This window comes from Colias philodice, chromosome 1, assembly GCF_061535455.1.
Source record: "Colias philodice isolate Cphi_HAF_F1 chromosome 1, ilColPhil1 Martin Lab GWU primary, whole genome shotgun sequence".
NCBI lineage: Eukaryota > Metazoa > Arthropoda > Insecta > Lepidoptera > Pieridae > Colias > Colias philodice.
This window is the reverse complement of record NC_143086.1, coordinates 11837386-11854972: the sequence shown is the minus strand read 5'-3', so window position 1 is coordinate 11854972 and position 17587 is coordinate 11837386. Positions and strand designations below refer to the sequence as shown.

Here is a 17587-nt window from a genome sequence, read left to right as displayed (position 1 = left end):
AATTAAGTCAGATAACGAATTCTTAAAAAAACCCATTATCATTCGAGAATTTCGAAATATAATAAGATCAAATAAACGCCCATTGCTCACGTAACAATAAGTTAACACCCATGTAAAATCGAGGATTTAATAGACCCACGCGCGAGTAATTAATTAGCTTTGAAGTATCAAGGGAAACGTCTCTGCATCAGTGGGAACCTCGATATCCTATTAGAATATGGATGATTTCGATCTACCTACGGCGAACATTCTGCCTGTATTTTAATGGTTAAATATAACGATAACAATAACAATGTTTTCCAAAGAAAAAAATCGCGTTACTATGCGGCGCGCCGTGAATATTGTGCCTCGAGTAACTGCGTTGGCAAACTCCCAAAGATTATAAACAGCGACGCCAACTTGTACAATCGTCATTATTCGCAGTTTTCAACATCTCTTCAAAAAACATTTCCAAGGTACTAAAGAGAGCCAAATGTTGTTATTATTTTTCTACATTTCCAGTTTTAAAATAAAAGGTATACAATAAAATATGCTACTTATAAATATGTATATCATACCAACAAAAAAGATTAAATTAACAACGATCGCGAAACAGCTTCGAAAATTAAAATGAAACTGTTAATTATTTTGAAGAAATTACGTTCCTACCTCACAAGTCACATCGCAGTGTGCCGCCATCTTCTATAGTCACCCTGTCGACCCTTTTGTGCCATCTGTGAAAAAAAGCCCATGTTAAAAAAAAAGCAAATAATTTAATATATAAAAACTGGGTATATATTTCGTAAAGTAACAAATGCTGAATTACAATATAGAGATATTCTCCACGTTCTCAGCAAAGGCTACTACCTGGATATGATAATTTTAAATGAAAACCCGAGTAGTGAATCGGCTAAAGACAAAGTTGTTTTCGCATACCATTTTATATTTTTTTGTTTTTGTACGAAACACAATAGCTTTTTTTAAATCGAATGATCAACCACGGTCCAACGCGCCGTGTGCACGAGAGTTGAAAAATGCATTGCACAAAATATTTTTTTGTGAGAATTAGGGGTTGACTTTAGTGGAAACGCACGACTACCTGCCCTCGGCGGATTGGCTCCGAACAGATGCTACATCCCGCTTGTGTTCCGTAAAAAATCATTTCAAGTATCCCATCCGAACAAAAAACGTCCAGTTTCTTAGAGGGCAGGATAAAAGCTTTCATATTATTTTACAACATGTAGAGCTAATTTTAACAGTAAATTTGTGATATATAAACATTTCTTATTATAGAGACATTTACAATGAGACGCAATAAACTAGTTGTGCATTATATCTGAGACTTCCTTTGTTTTTAACTACGAATCCTGAATAATCACGCGTTGTTCTAAGTTACAAGTACGACGCAGAAGAGTAATATAATTATATTGCAACTAAGCCAGGCCACATCAAGGTCAATATTAATATTATGTGAGGCTACGCTGTGCAACGGGTCAAACGTCATGTACGCGCCTATAGTCACGTCGGCCCGTTAATTAAAAAAGTTCTAAACTAGTTTCTTCCATCTCATCAAGGATCAGTAGGATGTCGGCTCTGATATTGGTAAAACTATGGACGATAAAAGTTCGCCGAGATACGATTAATTTTATTGAATTTTGGTAATGAATATGTGTATCGATATGAATATTTAAAAGCACATAGTTGTACGTGTCCAATTGCGTGCAGCCCCGCTCTACTTCGTGCAACGGAACGTCGCGTGGCTTCGATGAGTTTTTTGAGGACCTTGCATCCGTAACGTTAAGATTCAGTCACGGTTTACTCGTTTCTCTATATGTTTTCTCATACCGCAATATGTTGTATTCGAAAAACGAAGTATTCTTAAATAAATGAATGAAAATGTTAATGAAATCAGACGACGCGTTCAGCCTGCACGTTTACCCACGGAACTACATATATACAAATTAGAACCTAACATTAAATTAAGTAATCATTTTATTGTATTTAATGGAAAGTCTTGTGTCCTTATTTTAAGAGCTATGTTCCTTCAACGCTATAGACATCGTATGAGCAAATTGTATATTCAAATGAAATCATTGAATTGTTCCAAGTCACGTAGACGTACTCCTCTTTCAATGGAGAAGTTTACTAAATTTTTTTTCGATAAATTATTAAAATTAAAGTAAATTAAAATATATCTGTGAAAAAATCAATAAAATATCTCAATCTCAAGAAATGAAAAAGTTATGGGACATTAAAGTTGCGAAGTTGCGTGACGTCACGACTCCTTCTAGACGCGCAGAGTTCATACGAATTTGTATTTTTTCGTATATAAACAAATAAAGTAAAATACTATTTATTATGTTTATTTTCCGATAGTAGGAGTTAAAAAAAAACACTTATTAATATTTTTTTGATCGTATGTGCCAGAGCACAATAGTAAAAAAGCCCGAAATTACAATATTTTTATTACAATTTTCTTTTACAGTTTTGAATAAAGAAATCATACAATCGAAGTAATCTGCCCTAGCGCTACTAGCGCGAGTGGGAGTGATGACGTCACAGGTGCATCGAATCCACAGATCTTTCGTGCAAAAATATGTAAACTTCAATAATCTAAGTATATCTCAGACATTTATTGGTGGATTTCAAAATTTTTTTCAGCTATTGATTAGTTTTGATCTATATTTTAACACTATTATGGTCAATATAATAATTTCAACATGAGAAAACTTCTCCATTGGTCAAAGCACTGGCCTACAACGCCGTACCAAACAATGGTGTAAATTATACTTGGACAAGAGCAACTGCCAAAGCGTAATTCAAAATCTAGAGTAAAATATTCACCAGAAAACGTTCCGATGATATATTTAATGAAATTTGAGCCGATGTGGCAAAACTAGCCGGAATCTAAATGTATGAGATGAACGATAAACCAATGTAATTTAACCGAAAAATACATATTAAATTGTAGCGACGCCGCGCCCGCTCCGTGTTGTCGATTTCATTCATTGACATTGACGCTTTGATTGTGACCGTTTGTTTAAACCAAGGCCTTAAGACAAACGTCAGTATCGCCAATGGTCTGCTTGCCTACTCATTTCAGTGTATAACTACCTGGCAAGCAGGTGTAAAAGGGTAAGTCAAAATAGGTGAAAATATTAAAATCTCCCGTCATTCTGGTTACTCGGAAAAAAAAATTTCGAGGTCAATTAATACTAAAATAGGTTTTTTTTTGCGATTTTTGCCGAGACGGTAAGTTTATGATACAATCACCTAGAACCAAAATTGTAGACCATAAAATTCTATCTATATATCTAAAAAAAAGGTTATATACATTTTTTTCCAGGAACCACCGTTTCTACGAAAACCCATTTTGTTATCCATTGATCTCGAAAAATATTTTTCAAAACACTAATACGACAGGAAATTCTTATATTTCATTTTTAATTGTGTTTTGCACAATTTTATTTAATTTCGACTGGATGAAAATTTTGTTCGTAGTCGTCGTCTTCGTTGGTAGGGTGACCGAATCCTTAGGCAAAACATCATACGCTTAATATGTCAATTTGTATCAATAGCGTATTCTATTCCTTAGCGTTTTACCGTTTGTCTCGGCGCTCAAGTTATGAAGTGGCTAGGTCTTAGTGACGTACTCAAGTAATTACTGTTTATATAATATACTATCGTTTGTAATATCGCATCGAAAGTGTAAAATTAACGATGTTTATTCGTTGTGAAAATCATTAAAATTATACAAGATGCTTTACAATTGTTTTATGACTTATAGTTGAGATAATATGAAAATTTATATTGAGATATAATAAATCGTTCTAATCTATAAACTTATTTTATTTGCTATTTACTGTATATTAAATATTATCTAAGCGTGAGACTAGAAACCCTATTCAGCGAAATAATTTCATTACTTGTCCACATCCAACATCCATGTATGTGTTAAAGTGAATCAATGGACGAGTTGCACCCCCACATGGCCAGTGCCCGCTAATGTGTGTGCGGCGCGGACACATCCGGCTATCCTACATTCGGATTGTGAAAAAAAGTTTCTGTGCAGCTTACTTTATCTCATGTACTGATTCTCAATTTTATGGAAACTTTAATTTAATAATTTATAAACCTATACTGATAAATGATTATGTTCAGATACAATTTGCTTCATATATAATTTGTGTCATTCTTTTTACCAAAGATATAAATCAGAACAATTGTCGCAACAGTTTAGTTCTGAATTTCGTTATTGAGAATTCTTTGTGAGAGTAATGAGAGAAAAGCTGCACATACCAGCCGTTGCGTGTATCTATAACAGCGCCGTCATAGCCCATTCCACATCAGGCCTCCGTTTGTGTATTTACAATGTTATTGAAAAATTACAATGCTCCTCACGAGAAAAAGTAACGTTTGAAGATTTATATTGGACGTTTAACTTACTTTTTGATTTCAAATGCGTAGAATAATGCGGGCCAGCGACGCGCCGAAGACATCGAGTTTAATGGGACGATAAATAATAATCGAAAGATTAAAAGTAACAGAGGCAAGTGTCGTGTCACGTGTCCGACTCGCTTCTTAAGTCCTACCGAAGCTGATAGGAGCAGATCTGTGAATGAGAAGGACTGATGACTAACTCTTTCGTTGGGTGGAATGCGCGCGCAGTTTTTCAGGCAGCTCTACAACTTGTTGAAGGCGTCGCCCTCCGCGTTGGGTACGACCTAGGTACATCGCTACAGTACACAACTACGCCCCCACCGCGAAATAAAATGTAATAACTGCATCACATGATTGAATGCCGATTTTACGCTCACTCTATTTACTACGAGAGTTTAATTGATGTAATACGGTTGTCGCAGATACAATTATGTTACCTTTAAACTAGAGAAATTCTATCGTTGTGAATTTTAACTTTTTCATTACATTACGGATACCATTATAATGAGCGCAATGCGGATAATTTTTAAATTAGTGTGAAATAAACATTGCGCTTGCTTGCTTTTTTATACAAGTAATTTTTTGCCGTATTTAGTAGATCATAGAAAAATACTTCAATACATTATTTAGAATCATAATCAACACATTTGACACAATCATATAAGTTAAATCAGTTTCAAAATTTAGTAAACACGTGGCCCGCAAGAATATACATTGGAGAGGCTCAGCGAGGCGAACTTGTGGTCATTGGCACTACGGAGCAAGGTCTTCGGCCGCGCCATCTCGTGGCAATAACTGACCTAACACTAGACGCACCTTCACCGTAATCGAGGGTCGCATACACCTGGCGGCCGAGGCCGGGCTGACGCTAGTTTTTGTACAGTAATGTTAGCTGACTGTAGAAGTTTATTTTAATAGTGCGAGCGCAGATGGCGCGAGCGCAGGATTCAAGCTCGGACGGGAACAGTTAATTATGCACCCAATGGTGTTATGCACATGGAACATTCAGCTTTGCACCACTCCCTGGCCCCGAGTTGTAAACAAACCGGGTGAGGGCAATGGCTGCCTGCCACTCCCCGCGCTCGCCGCACCGACGACGCCATTCAACCGGGAAGTTCACGCTTTATTTTTAGCATTTCACGAAACGAACAACGCCACACTATAACGGAGTTTGCCTGGACGATCTTACTTAACGGTAACATGTAACACGAAGAGACTGACCACATAAAACTACACATTTTAATGTGTGAACACATTATTGTCACAAAAACAAATTTATGATGCGCAGACGCCACTGGGTACCAAAACCGCCGACGCATAATAATAATTGTAGAAAAAATGTATAGAAATGGCAACAATAGCGTAATATATCGTTCGATACAATTTAAACTTAACAATTTATACTAAGGGTAGAGCTGTAATAGCCAGGTGTGGTTATAGGGGTCATTAGCCTTCGCTGCGTAACAAGTCAAGATTCACTAAGTAATATCGCCCATAGGAAGATATTTGTAAGACATGCAGACATGGAAAAATGTTGCGTCTGGCACGTTTGAATAACGGCATTGACATTGGACAGATAATGAGGGACAGCCACGAAGCCGCTAGGCCAAGAGCGTGGTACCGTTTCCGGGAATTGTTGTCTTCGTCAATGTTGGCAATGACGATTATGGCAGCGGCAGTGGACAGGCTAAGTCAATGACCCGACAATCAGGAGGGCGCGGGAGGGTGCGCGCGCACGCAGCGGTGCCCCGCCTTTATTTATTACGCTACGCGCGCTGCGTTCGACGCCGGCAACGCGCGGCGGGGCGGAGGCCGCATTCCGGGCGGCCGGCGCCGGGGCCCGACGGACGCTGCTAAAATAACATGCCCGACAACATCTCACAGATCAACAGACGTCAGCATCGAGTCACACTTTAAAATAAGCCAACTCAAACTTACTCACTTTCGGGAACGAGATGCGAGCACGTGCGTTAACCTCGTGAACCACTGCCACAGTAAAGTCTCTGCTAACGGCACCATAGTCACTGTCCATGATGGCGAAATTGCAAATTAATTTATTATTATCGGTATTAACGATCGCGCCGTCGCGATTCAATGTTCATAGTCAACACAAGAAGTTCACATGGCGCGCGCGAATTGCCGTGGCGAACGACGAAACACGCGTCGTCTTCGATAGCGGTATGACGCATCAGTGAGCGCGCGGCGCGGCCGTACCGTACGGTGTGCGCAAGCAGAGGGGCGTGAAGAGGCCGCGGGGCCAGGGGGGCAGCCCCCACTCGCCACCGGCACCGTGCTGCCCCCTACACCGGGCTCATCGACCGCGCTCGCCCTCGTACTACAGCTGCCGTGCCGCTCGTACTGTAACTCGACAACGCGCCTATCCGCACCCACTGAGACCTGCCCGACCTGCTGCCTCACACCATCATCGCTCTATTCATGAATGCTATTTTCACGGATGCTTGATACACTAATTGTCAATAGAATTAAGACACTGAGCTCACTTTTAGATACCTATCTGGGTAATCGCTAGTTAACTCATCTCATCAATATCACTTAATCACAACCCTCTATTGTAAGATTAATACAATAATAGAGTCATTTCCGAAATGAGACTATTAAGACACAAATGGAAGGAACTAAACATTCTATTGTTTTACAAAGTTAGTTTTTAATAAGCCTCAGAATTTTCAGCAGTATCGTACAAAAATATTAATGAAATACCTACGTCGTATTATTGTCTAACTTTTTGCACGTTGTATTCACCGGATTTTTATTTTTTGTGTTCCGGCCGCCGGAGTAAATCAGTGCGCCCCGAATTGGAAATGAATCACGCGATTGTGGCCCAAGCTCCACGCTTCATGGTGGCAGTACACATGGGCCCAACGTGTTGGGCCAACGGGTTGGGCCAACGTGTAGAGAGCTACTTGGCGGTATGTTGGCTTCATTAGCCTAGTTGGCGCCAATATTGGCAGGCCAACCGAATGTTGTCGGTTTTTTGTGCACACTTCAAAGGATCTTGGCGCGCTCTGCAAACAGCGTTCACACGTTGGTGTCTTGTTCAGATTGTTGTTACTCGTCAGCGGAGACAGTATCGTTGCGCGTCAATGAAATTTACGTTTCCATGTTCCGATAGCGATGGCGGCGCCGATGTTGACAAGCAATGAGGTTTTACAATTCGTAGAATTGTATCGACATGAAGGAATTTAATAATTTGGAATCGACGGCATGAACTACACAAAAATAAAAACCTTATGACTCAATAAATTAGATGTTTTATTTTCTATTTATTACATTATATTATTCTAGATGTTTTCATAACTCACTTTCATACATTTTCGAAAAAAAAAAGAATATATATTTATAAAATGAGTAAAATAGTAGGTATGAAACAGTTACTTGTTCTTAAAAATTAAATAACAATATACAATGAGCATGATTTTGATTAAATTGTGCTAATTGATCAAATATCACCAATCAATAGGTACATCCGTCCGTAATATTTCAAGTTTCGTTTTATAGGTAATTAAAATTAAATTGATATCATTGCAGACGGCAGAGTACACTCATTGTTATTGGTGCACATATAGGTACGTAATAATTAAACGCACTGTTTATATAAATTGCCGCGGCTGCAAGAACTTCTACGGACTACGTCCATCTTTGAAGCGCCAATGCAGAATGATCAGTAAGCCAATGTGTGAACAGGAATCTTCATTTTTGCCCAACACGTTGGCCCAACACGTTGGCCCCATGTGTACTGCCGCTATTAGAATGTAATGCTAGATGCATCGTCATTTGTACGAAATCAAAAGTGTACAGGTGAATGCCTTTTTTATCATCTAAGAATAGCAGTAGATGTATCGACGTAGAGATACAACGGTATGTCTTACGTTAATTAAAATCTTGCGGTACTAGAATTAACGATATTTTACAGTATTTAATACATTATTTTTCATGTAATATTTTAGAGAAAGAATGTTTTTTCTCCAAATAAACATGCTTTTACAGCAAAAACTAAATCGACCGTAGCCAAACGTATTTTGCAGAAATTTCCTGAACACTGAGAAACCGTCCCGGCTAGCAATTTTGCCATGAGTGAGTGGTCTGGGAAGTTGAAGATATTATAGACGTATGACGCCTACGCACGCCTCACAAAAATAGCTGCGCGAGCGCCGACAGTGACTCAACGCAGACAATGGTGTTGGTGTCCCCGCTCGCGAATGCTTTCGCCAATAATTAACACGTCATCTGAATATACTATATAGAATGTCTAAATCAAAATTTAGCAACATAAATAATTATAATTTTTAAAATAAATCAGTTACTTATATAACATGATAAAAGCTCGGCAATTTATCGCATTAATATATTATTAGTATAGATGAATTACTTAATAACTAAGCTTTTTATTTAATCTCCTATCAAACAACCACAGCGCGTGTTGACCTCATCTCCGTATATTACGATTTATAAACGGACCACATTCCTTCACTTTTCGAAGAGCGATAACAAACCAAATATTCATTTTGAAAAAACCGGTTCCGATTCTTCACACCAAAAATATTTAAATGGAATTACTAAGATATTTTATTAGAAACTATTTAAGTTCGTTTACGCCACTGAACAATTTGGACTCTTTTGTAGTGCCTACTTCAAATTAAATCGATTCAGATCCTATACTTCGTTCTATTGAAGAAATCTCGGAGAAATGTTTAATATGTATGACTATTCGTCCGCTAGAGCAATCAATATCGTGTTTCGAGTGAGCGGTCATTTCGTAGAAGTGCGGTCAGTCAAATATTTCTCAAGTCAATCGAGTGGCAAACGACCCGGAGACACATACTAATGTGATGCTTACCATTACGCCAGACACATATTAATTTAAGTACGGCACTTTAGCCACATCGACAATAAAGGCTAGCTGTCAGTAACGGTCACCGCGGAAAGGAAACCGTTGGTACGAGAGACCTACATGCATATCGTTACTATGTACTCGAGCGAAAACGCAAGTCTCGTCCATTTCTAATAGAAAAATTAGTAAATCACATACTGTTTATTCGACGACAATATTCATCATACAAAATTAACACTGGCAAACATAGCTATGAGCGAAAAGGCAAATATTCATAAAGCTGAATAAAACCAATAGCAAACAAGTGTTTTTTTACATGTCCACTGATGCTACTTTGTGCAGTACAACTTTTATGTGAGCACTATAGAGTCTGAACGAGACCACAAACCGATATGAAATATGACAACTCTACATATTATCTGTTCAATACTAAATCAATTGGGAATGTTTTTAACCGACTTCATAGAGCGTTATTTCATGGGGAAGAGAGAGCTATGTGGGTTCGAATCCATCTCATCTTTAGGACACATTCATTATTGTAGGTTTACAAGGTAACAGAAACTATTCTCCCTGAATTTAGCTAGTCCCTGTAATATTTATAAAGTGTATTATCGTTATTTATTCTTAAAGACTCGATCATTTTGTTATTTTAATGGATATCCAAGGAATTTATAATTACGTACAGCCGATTACCTAAATGTGAAATGTAATATGCAACAACGTTCACGTAGTATACCAATAATCAACATATATCATCCTACAAAATCTTATAGAAATTGATTGAATTAATGAAAAAAAAAAACACTGGAACGTTAAAAGCATAAATGCAGCCAGCAGTTATGGGAACAACGTTGTGAATACTTTTGCACCGAACATCGCCTCAACTGGTCGCGCTGCATTCTCCACCGCTACCATATTAAATAGCCAAGCCTAATAGATTGTACATATCTTAAAATACCTTACTATCTCACGCTCAATAAATAATAATAGTTATTATTAAACTGTTTGGTGCTGAATTATTTAATTATACTTGTTAATTACGATCATTTCGATAAATTGTATAAGGTTTAACTAAATTAATGCCCGAAATAAAATAAAAAACTTTATCAGCCGTACAAATAAAAACTTGCTTATTCAAACCTTATGCAATGCATAGATATGATAAGAATAAATAAAGAATAAGGATGTCATAATTTCTTACAAATAAATTTGGAATAACGTCGATGTAACTATGCTCACGCTATGCAATAGGCGCGGAGCGGCAACGTAGCAATTCATTCACAAAATTATGAAAAACATTGAAATTGTCTACGGTTAAATCAGGGTGCTGTCATTTTGACGCTCGTTTGACTTCGTCGAATTTGTTGTGAAGTTTCATCATACGATGTTCTGTTTATTTATTTTTTAAATATTTATTTGAAATAATTTAAATATATCATTAAATATGCAAGCAAATGAAACAGAACCCTATCCAATATCCGGAGAACAGAAGATAAACCCACCTTGAGATAGAGAGTTGCCAAATAACTGGTACTCAAAACATACAACTCCAAGCTTAGAAGATTTATGTTTTCAACGAAAGTTTATATTATTGTGATAAGTTTAGAAATAAGTGTTTTATGTATGTATGGTTTGGCGCATGTCGTAAATAAATAAATCATTATAAATATCAAAAGGGTTTTTCATAATTTCGTATATTTTGACATTTCATACAAAATTTTCCATTTCAATAGGTACGTAATGAAATTATTAATTTGCTCAACTTTTTCTAATTCTCGTATTACTCTTATTGCTATTATCTCAAATTTAGATTGAAAATAGGTTCAAAAACTTGTAAAACACAGCACAATGTACTAAAAAATACATTATAACTCAGTTATGTCAGACTTATACTAGGGTGGTAGCCGGAATAAGGACGAAATAGCATTAGTATGAATACTTATTACGAAGTTATACTAGGTTTCATTTATTACGTGTTTATTTGTATGATTTTTCCTTATTCTTAGTTTATTCTTTTCATAAAATGTTATAACTCGTTTATTTGTACGGCTGTATGAATATAAAAATGGGTAATTTATAACCCAAAGTTTAATATAAATACTTATTAATATTTCGATAAAGCAGTGCTAGATAACAGGCATTAAAGTAGGTATCAACCTGTTATATTTATTTTAGGTATTTGAGGTTTACCATTAATTGTTACACAAGTAAACAAGAAGAGATAAAAAAATAATTGAAGCACGACCTAACATTTATTCAGTCTATGAAAAAAGATTTTTCATGAAGTACGAGTATTTAAACAGAGAGGATCAAATTGTTTTATTCCTATTTCCTATCGAGTGCTCTACAAAACGTGAACATTTTCCAAATTTTAGTCTCTATTTTCGTTTGTGGATTCGCGATTGAAATCGAATAAAAACAAAACATCAGCTTTGAAAATATCGTCACTATGAAATATAATATTAACTCACCTATGTGTTTCATCAAAACTGTGAATTTGTAGCAAAGATAGTGTTTAACAAAATGACGGAAATATAATGGACTCTCTGGAGGTGGTCAGTTATCGATACGGATACACTTTGGAAGGACGGAGTTAGGTTGAATGGACTCCGTTTAGCGGTGAATAGACACGCCTGGGTCTTGGTCGCATTGAACTTGACCAGATTGGCCTCGCCCCATTCGGAGACTGCCTGTAAGGACAAGTTCATGCGTTGAAATTAGTCCTCATCGTGGCAAAATATAAAAACGAGCAAACAAATATAATACATTCTGGTGGTAACTGAATCTACTTAGTCCATTGAAATGTTACATTTGGGGTTGCGTTTTTATATCGTAAAAACCATTTCAACCACTATTTTCAAGATGGCGGCCGTGGGACAAGGGTGGCGACCCCACAAACTTGGTTTTAGCTTCACACTGAACCCCCCTACACATCAAAAAATAAAATTGCGTCCTCTAAAAAACGCAAGGTTAGGCCTAAAAAATGTAACATTACAATGGACTAACTTGTTCGGTTAGAACTTAGAATTAAAAATTTATAGTACGGAATACTAGACCGGACTCTCAGTGGAGTTTCGTTTGCAAAAATAGCGGACCTAAATCTGACTTCTGATATATATTGTATAGATCCCAGACATCCTATAGACAGATGTTGCCAACCAGTTTTGTGGTCCCCCTCTCCCCACCCCGGTAATTAAATATGGCATACAAAGAAAAAAATAAAAATTTCCAAAACATGCCGTGTGGGGTATCAAATGAAAGAGCTTATTGAGTAGATCACGAATATATAGCATACTATAACATTTCTTACACTTTCTCTAAGATTTTTTAGAAAATTTACGATAATGCTCCATTTTTGAGTTAACTTTAAACCACTATAGATTGAAAACTCATGAATATATTTTTTAAATTATTATTTTAAATAATTAACAATAGTCCATTGTTTACGATTCAATAGTTCGTACAGTGAAATAGTTGCATGGGGGAGTGGGGGGAGAATAGGATGTCAAGGATCTAAACAATATATATATCAGAAGTCAGATTTAGGTCCGCTATTTTTGCAAACGAACATCTCCTTGGAGCCTGCTCTATACTGCAACATGTCAAACTGTCAGTCTAGGTGTATTTACGAAATGCCGTGAAATTAAATTTATATTTTTAAACATTTCATATATGGCTTGATATTATGACGAGCGCGTCATAATATCATGCCAAACTTGAAGCAAAGGTCTTGAAAACGTTTTACAACTTTTTACTGAAAAATGCTTGGTTAAAAACACGTCGTTAATTTTAGTCAAAAAAGTACAGGAAAATTGAGCGTGGGAACGCATGAACTCACGCAGCAGTGAGCCTGCGGCGATTCAGCCGAGTCGCTGGAAAAAGCGGACTAAGAACTTTGTTGTGCCGAACCTTGTTACCAATTGGGTAACGGGCCTTTCAACTCTTCATTAAACATAAACTTAATCGATGTTTTTAAAAAATTCAACATATTATGACATAAACTGTAGATTAGAGGATTAGGTGGGATTATGCAAACTATCTAGTTAAGTCATTCATGATAATTTGCTATTTTGTTATGAGACATTTCTCATCCAAGTGAGAATCGTTATATCATAAAAACTCTTTAATTTCTCCTTATCTTTCGTTATCGTCTTGATTAACATTTTCAATTCATTCAGTTAAAGTAATTGATGTTCTTTGTTCCGCGCTATTATGATTCTGTAACAGTCTGAGTCAAGAGGGTGAGGAAACTTACCGTATCCAAGCTTAGTACCTACGTTTAATTGTATTACTACCTGTGTTCCTCTCATCTGATCTTCATATACATATATGTATCAAACGAAACAATCATGTTTTAAAGGTCGGCAAAGAAGATTTATGTCACAGAACTGTAACATAAAATTTCAGTGTGTGAATATAGGAAGACATAAAAAATTTAAGTTTTTATAAATTGAATATTTTCTTTAGTAAAACATATTTTCTGATCATTAAATATCTTACATTTTATTTAAATATTTATTTGCAGTTTCTATCTACTCCCTGTCCGAATAAGATTCTAGGAACTCTACAAATACGCAAAAAGAAAATAATGTACAAAAAATATTTTGAAAGTAATAAATCACCCATTCGATATTGTTAAATGTATGTATATTATGTTACACAAAGTGAAAATTAACTAAATAGAGTCAACATAACGGACTAAGTAGGTACGACAAGGATTCATGGAATCATAGAAATCTGCACGATGATATAAAATAAATATAAAATTACAGGTTGACGTTAGCAACATACAAAGAGTGAATTAAGAATGAAAGCAGAGCGCAAGTAGGTGTAACCACTTCAACATCAGTAACGTAAACCCCAGCAGTTCAACACAATTAGTGCTAATTCAGTTCTCTCGCGGTTTATTTCTCTCTAGCGTCTAACCGAGTTACGTGTTGCTTTTAAATCTAAAGTCACTCCAACTTTACTTCTTTTCCTTTGTGAAAGTCTTGCCCTATTGAATATTATGTACCTGTATTTAATCAAATCTAATATACATTTTTTGGTATAAATTTTGTCTTTGCATTAAGTAATATTAGCGTATTCATTCAAGTATTATGGTATCTTATTTGTGTACTCCACGAATTATATTTTTTAGATATATATTACTTTGTCCTAATTTATTATTATTATCCAGTAAAGCAGCTGACAATCTGGATGTCGTAAGGGGGTCACTGAAAATCAGTGCTGAGGTATTATGCCTCAGGTATCCTGAGTGGCTTCCTTTTTTAGCGCACGCAACCACACATATATACAGGGTGTCCCACTATTGGTATACTAAGCGCGAAGAGACTTGTAGTTTTGCATACACTGATCACGTAAAAAATACTTAAACAACAAAATTACGTCAAAAATTTTTGGCTAAATTTTTCCTGAAAATCCATGTTTTCTTCTCTAGCTTCGCGCAGCCGGCATATACCGCTTCTCTAATGTGAGCATTTTGTCTATGAAAACATAATATTAAACGATAGCTCATGTGCTGGTGACAAAGTTGGGCGGGTTGCTTGTTATGGGTGTACACATAGCGTTTTAAGAATTCATCTACTTGAAAAAAAAAATGCGTCTGGAATTTTTTAAGTATATTTTACGTACTTAGCGTATGCAAATCTATAACCTCCTTTGGGCTTAGTATACCAACAGTGGGACACCCTGTATATTATGTTTTATAGTACCTATTATTTATAATTTACAATGCTATTTTATGTGTGTTGTGTGTGTTGGAATAAATGGTTTCTTTCTTTCTTTCTTTCTTTAATACTTATTGCAGATAGTCAAAATGATAAAATCTATACTAATATTATAAAGCTGAAGAGTTTGTTTGTTTGTTTGTTTGAACGCGCTAATCTCGGGAACTACTGGTCCGATTTGAAAAATTCTTTCGGTGATAGATAGCCCATTTATCGAGGAAAGCTATATATCATCGCGCTACGACCAACAGGGGTGGAGCCACGGGGGTGAAACCGCGCGGAGCAGCTAGTTTTAAATATACACACCGTTAAAATATTACCCTTATCAAAATATCTTACTATTTTTTTTATTGTAAATACTATAGGTACACAGTTTACTCCCTACCTTCTAGTTAACAAATATTATGTAAAAGATCCTTCAAGTCCCAGCAAAACAATTATGAAACTCAAACATTTATTCATTCAGGCAAATGACTCCTTTCAGCGCTGTGGAATCGTTATTATATAACACAAAACAAATAACAATTAAGCACCGTCTTCTTTGGGTTTTATTATTCTCATTCGCACCCTGATCTCTATATCAATTAATAGCTGTGCCCCGCGGTTTCACCCGCATTGCTCCGCTACTATTGGTTTTAAACTGATGATATTATAGCCTTATGGCTTTCCTCAATAAATGGATTTTCTAACACTGAAAGATTTTTTCAAAAAGGACTAGCAGTTCCTATAATATCAATATAGATTACAAAATCTGTTACATGTTAATAGCAACAAATGGTGAGGAATTAACACTTCAGCTTACAGCGCAGATTATTACTATTGTATCAAAATTTGAAAACAAGCCCATATGACAGAGATTGAACATCCATTGTTGCGCGTTAATAGAATTACATGGTGTTGTTGGAGCTGAAAATACGTTAACAACGAAGCTATTCACAATATTCCCGTTGTTTTGGAATACACGTGAGTCAACAGCAAGTTAGTTGCATTTAAAATAACAGTTAACAGTTGACCTTTGCATTTAGGATACAAAACACAGCTGAATTCGATTATTGACTATATTTTTTACTAGCTATTGCGGCTTTACCGTTAATAATAGTTCCGATTTGTATATGTACTATTTATGTCCTTTCTCGGGTCTCGAACTATATGTATACCAAGTTTCATCCAAATCGGTTGAGCCGTAAAGAAGAGACAGATAGTGTTACTTTCGCATTATAATATTAGTGAAGATTCTAAATTAAAAGGCGCAGAATTATATCTAACACTTAATTAGGTTAGGTTAGGTTTCTAACTTTGTATCCAAATTCAACTGATGAGTTGCTATCATCAATTTCATTTTATAATATGTTTTTGGTTTCGTCTTCTTACCCACAATAGTCTTATTAAAATGTTGTGTATCTAAGCCGTCCTAGATTGGACAGCGCCAGACACATCTATTTAAGTGCAGTTATTCTAGTGAAAAGCCTTCTCCGACGTATTATATTTCAACTATATTTGAAGGTGTAATAATTATTGTGAAGATATATTCTATACCTTTATTATTTGCTCCATTTGAGTTCCATTTTTATATAACATTTCTAAGAAATAAGCCCACCCCTTAGCAACTGGTTGGTTGTAGTGGAAAAACCCATAACGAAGAAAATTCCTTTATACTTTTTCGACAAAACGAAGGAAAAAACCGAACAATGGTTCTTTGCGAATACAAACTTATATCAAATCATTTTCATGAAAAATAGACTCAAAGAATACCTACGTACCTACCTTACAAAGAATCTGCTCTACTATCTTAATGGACGCAAAAGCGATACCTTCTAACAATTAATTAATTAACAAAATTCTTACTTTCAAAGTCAAAATTAATAAAAGAGCTACACTGGAATTTCAGTTAATTTCTTTACAATTATCTAACAGAGTTTAGCAATATAATAGGCAAGACACTGTTGAAAGCTAGCTTAATATTGATTGAAAAAGAATACTATAAAGTTATCCAAAACATATTAGACTACAGGCCCATGTTGAAAAGTTATGGGTCATTTGTACCACCAGACGACCTTTTTAGAACCATATAAGAGCATAAAATAATAAGATTCAGCACTATGCCGTTACTTGTAAGCTGTCCACCTGAGTGCAGATGAGAAAAATGGTTTAAAAGAAGAAAAATGGTGGTCCACAAAGTCGGAATTTATTTTTATTTTCCGACAATTGCCGGGGTAAATTTGGTCATTTGATTTTGTACGGCATCTGTATCATACTACATATTTGTATACTGCTTTTAATCCATTATTCCGCAACGCCGTACTAAAATCATGGAGACAAGGGGAAAAAATCTCTACCTGTATTTTCGAATTGTCATCTGCACTCAGGTGGACAGCTTACGAGTGACGGCATAGTGCTGAATCTTATTATTTTATGCTCTTATTTCGTTCTAGATAGGTCACCTGGTGGTTCAAATGACCCATAATTTTTTCAACATGGGCCTGTAGTATAATTGTTACCTATGCTTATCGCGTACTTCTTAATATTAGCTTTGCCTACAATATAAGCAAGAAAGATATTTGCTTTTCAAAATATAAAGATAGTAGAA

At 35.9% G+C, this 17587-nt stretch overlaps 1 long non-coding RNA gene across 4 annotated transcripts in view; it reads right to left on the bottom strand.

The window, feature by feature from the left end:
- LOC149491379 (uncharacterized) overlaps positions 1-17587 on the bottom strand; it is a 68423-nt gene that overhangs the window by 31790 nt on the left and 19046 nt on the right. Inside the window, exons 1-2 of one of the 4 annotated variants that reach the window (XR_016315999.1) lie at positions 6358-6751; positions 649-713 (exon numbers count right to left, since the gene is read on the bottom strand). This is a non-coding gene — a long non-coding RNA (uncharacterized LOC149491379). Of the gene's footprint in view, positions 1-648; positions 714-4425; positions 4894-6040; positions 6281-6357; positions 6752-17587 lie in introns of those variants that run through there. The other 3 variants (XR_016316001.1, XR_016316000.1, XR_016316002.1) reach the window with 3 other exon arrangements.